Below are 4454 nucleotides of genomic sequence, written 5' to 3' on the forward strand. Positions count from 1 at the left end.
TTCAATGCAGTAAACATAATTTATCCAGTTTTTCTCAGTCTTACCCGCACCCTGATGTCAGCCTCACTCTACAACAGTGGCACCATATAGTATAGTATTTTTTTTTAGCTGAATTAACAAAGTTTATTTCGAGTTCGAACCCGGGCTCCCGTGTGCTGACACAGCAGCATCCACCTGAGAGCCGTATTTGTCCTTTTGTGACTGAGATATTTCACTCAGCATAATGTCCTCCAGGGTCACCCATTTTGAATAATATTGCGTGAGTTCCTTGTTTTTCAATGCAGCGTAGTATTGTAAATTGTAATGGGAGTTGTTGGTGGATTTGAACCATTGGAGCATTGAGACCTTTAGGTCCCCAGCACAACTCATTATGTTCTACATCATCAGTTGTTGTTGGTGCATCACATCAGAACCAACTCATACCTGACTCTCCAGCAGGTTATTAGAGGCTATAAAGTACATGGGACAAGACTGCCAGTCTTTTTCCTGTGGAGCAGTTGGCAGATTCAAACTGAATGAATGCCTTTGGGTTGACAGTGAGACTTCTTACCACCAGACCACCAGTTGTTGTGTTGTTAGGAGTCATTGAGTTGAGTATGACTCATAGTGACCCTATCAACAGCAGATCTGAACCTTCTCCTGTCCTGTGCCATCCTCACAATCTCTGACACCCTTAAGCCCATTGGTGTAGTCAGTCTGTCAATCCACTTGGTTGAAGGTCTTCCTCTCCTTTGCCATCCCTCTACTTTCCCAAGCATGATGTCCCATTCTAAGGATATCATTACTTTTGGTACCAGTAGTCAGGAGATTGGGAGATGTATTGCACTGGGAAAGTCTGTATTCAGGAAACTGTTCAAATTATTGAAGAGCATTGATGTCAGTTTGAGGACTAAGGTGTGCCTGATTCAAGCATGGACTTTTCAGTTACATGCTGTGCTTCTGAGAGCTGGACAGTGACTAAGGATGACAGAAGAATTGATGCCTTTGAATTGTGGTGTTGGAGAAGAGTTCTGGATATCCCATGGACTGCCAAAAATAAATGTCTTAGAGAAGGCACAGCCAGCATGCTCATTGGAGGCAAAGATGATGAAGCTTTGTCTCATACACTTTGGGCATGTTGCTTAGAGAGGCTATTCCTTGGAGAGCACAGAGCTCCCTTACATGTATCCAGTAGACTCTAAATACCCTGTATATTTGATACCCACCATCATCTATTTAAAAGAGTCTTTTATTTAACCATCAAAAATTTTGTATAGTTCTTCTTAATTGCGTTCAACTCTCATAGAATTTTATCCTAATTATTATACTTTGTGCTTTAAAGTTTTTATTTATTGTAATTTGAGTGAAAGTTTGCAAATTAAGTTGGTTGGTGTTTTTAACCATTCATACATCTTTTATTTCATAATACTAATTACAATGTTAGTTTAATTGCACTTTCCCCACCTCTTTTTTGTTTTTGGTTTTACCAAATTTTATTAACAAAACCCAGCATGGGAGGATGCCATACTCTGTGGTCCAACCCAGGCACAGAGGGTGGAGGGACAGAAGAACAGAGAAGGATGGGGAAATGCAATGAGTAGTCAAATGGTGGATGGTAGAGGAACTTGGGGACCCTCAGAGAAACAGCTGAATGTAGAGACAGATACTTGGGTGATTCAGAGTGCCCCCCCCCCACTGCCTAGAACACAGAGTGAAATGTCCTGGGCAAGCAAGTCTCAGCAGTCTGTACTGGATCGAAGGTGAGTCATGAGAGAGTCATGCTGGATCGTCCCGTGCAGCATTAAGGCCAGTAAACCGGCCCAGTCTGTCATGGCTGTGTGTACATTGCACCGCTGCTCAAACAGCTCATCTAGTTTTTACCACACATGCACACAATCCAGGTCCACTGCAGCACGCCACAACTTTTCCCAGCAGTGATGGTGATTACATTGGTGCTTGGGCAGATGCCAGAAGTCACCTGTGAGCTCAGATACATCGAGTATTCTCAGACACATACCTCATACCTTATCAGCTGAGCACTCATGTGAGTGCTCAGGACATAGCACCTGGAGCCGTTTACAGAATGTCTTGCTCTGAGGACTGTAGACAACACAGAAGAGCCAAGTGGCTCCCTCAAATGCATGTAAGGTACATGGACCCAAAGGACGTCTGGCTCTCATACTTGGCATAGCAACATTCTATGTGGCGCAAAGCAACATGTGGGTTGATGGGATGCCCACAGGAGATGCAGAAGATCTGCAAGTCTGTGTCATCACTGTCACCTTCATTGTTCTCCTTGTCCCCACACACTTGGCTCACAGAATGACAGCCTCGAGCTCATGGAAGAGACCCTCCATCTCCTGAAGGTAGCCGTGGGCACTCTGCTGTTGATGATGAATGTGTTCTAGCATCTTCTTGCCATGCTCCTCTGCGATGCATGGGCTCTGCTGCCACTACTGGATGTGCTGGGGCAGGATCTCATAGATGCGGTTGGCTGCCAGCTTCAAGCCACAGACATCTAAGCAATCGTTGGCGCCGGGCTGGGCAGGTCACACACAGCGAGGCCCCAGGCACTGTGGTAGGGTTGCAGGGTCCTTGGCATCAGTCTGCTCCGAGTGTTTCCACTTGTCTTTGTCTTTCTGCTTTTGCTGGTGCCTCTTGTATCTCTGAGCTCCTCCTTTTATTTCTTAGACTTCTTCTGACTCTTCATATGCTTCACTTTAACTGCTCTCTTCCGCAGTGCAGGATCCAGGAAGGAAGACTACTTAGTGCGACTCTTCCAGGACCGACCGTGGTCATCAATGGCCCTGGCACAGAAGTCATGGTACAGGGCTGGATGCAGGGGGAGGTCGTCATCTGAGAGTGCCTCAGGTGGCTCTTAGACTGCTGACACCATAGCTCCCTCGTCCTCAAGGATGTGCCCCAGCTTCTGTGATGACTGTGGCTGCTGTTGGGTGAGCAGTGGCTGGTGGGGCTTGGGCAGGGGCTCTGAGGGCGTCACTAGCGAGAGCGAGGAAGGGAAGTACTTGTATGATTCCCAGGTGCAAAGTTGTCACTGGCGTAGCTGACACTTCTGCCGGATCTTGTTTGGACCCCAGACTTCTACAGGTCCCGGCCAAAATCACAGTGGCGACAGTCCTCTGTGTGCTGGTAAGCCTCACTCTCCCCACACATGCCCGCTGACCGTTTGATCTGCTGCTGCTAGTGGTGATGTTGGGTGAGTATGAGCACCAAGGGCTGTGGAGAGGCTTTGTGGGGTGAAGAAAATCCCCGAACAAGTAAGGCCCCAACCCCTGCCAGTAGACCCTGCTGGGTGCTGCAGATCCACATCCAGGGCAGACCTCTTGCACCGTGACTTCTTGGGCGGCAGCGGATCTCCAGCTAGGGATCCTTCTCTCTGCACTGCTACACTACCACTCACGGGTGGCTTTGGCCATCTTCTCAGTGATCTGGATGCAGTGCGCACACCTGATCATGAAGCAGCTGATGTCCGGCTCGTGGCAGATGCAGTCGATGGGCGCATTCTCCCCGTTCTCTGACTTGCTGTCGCCCCCAGCATCTTGCTGCTCTAGGTCAACCACCGCCCTCTGCCCTGGCAACCGTCCAGTGGCTTCCCAAGGCTTTAAATCTCAATGAGAAGAACCTGACCCTCTTTCTGCCAAAGGGCCGCTGGTAGATTCAAACTGCAGGAAACCCACCACCATCTCTCCATAACACCCCCTCGGAAGCTCCGCCAGCAACGAGAAAACCTGCACAGACCACTTTGTGTCCGTGGCCATTGCAAAAGTGCCTACAACCCTTCCCACATCTTATAATTCTTGTTTCCATTAATCTTTCTATTTTACACCTTCCTGCATTCAGAGTTTATCCTTGGGAAATGATGCTCTTTTGACATTATATGGTTGGTTATTTTAAGGTTTGACTGCCTCTCTAGTTTTGCCTATTTGCTATTAATTGAGAGAGGGAAATGGGGAGGGGAAGGGGGATAGTTTTGTTCTAGGTTCAAAGAATGATTAAGGGTCAGGTCTCGGGTGTTCCACCCGTAAGCCTGACCTTTTTTAGTTCTGTTCCACCTTTTTTTCCCCGTTCTATTCAGGAACTCTGGTGGTATAGTGGTAAGAAGTTGGGCAGCTAACCTCACTGTAGGGTCAGCTCTGAGCCAATTCTGACTTAATGGTACATAACAACAACAAAAAACATCCAAGATCCACTGGGAGCCCTGTGAGAGTGGTCAGTGGTGGTGGCTGGACTCCCCAGTGGAAGGAAGTTAAGGATCCTGTGGTCCTTTAGTCTTCTAGACTAATCGTTTCATACTTCTTGGCTTTTCTTCTCTCTCTTTTGTTCCAAACAGGAACAGACTAGGGCTTCTAAGCTTGATTCATTGGTCTCTTTTTTCCCCCTATAATTATATTTTATTAATTTTCATAAACATTTACAGAGATTTTGGGTTTCCATTCATTCATTGTTGCACTATT

The 4454-nt window shown here is 47.2% G+C and overlaps 1 pseudogene; it reads right to left on the bottom strand.

Annotated features, from left to right (window-relative positions):
• Window positions 1-1715: 1715 nt before the first annotated feature.
• Window positions 1716-4454, bottom strand: part of LOC102858698 — a 19265-nt pseudogene continuing 16526 nt past the window's right edge.

This window comes from Elephantulus edwardii, unplaced genomic scaffold (assembly GCF_000299155.1).
Source record: "Elephantulus edwardii isolate Elephantulus edwardi_28Jun2011 unplaced genomic scaffold, EleEdw1.0 scaffold00017, whole genome shotgun sequence".
Taxonomy (NCBI): Eukaryota; Metazoa; Chordata; class Mammalia; order Macroscelidea; family Macroscelididae; genus Elephantulus; species Elephantulus edwardii.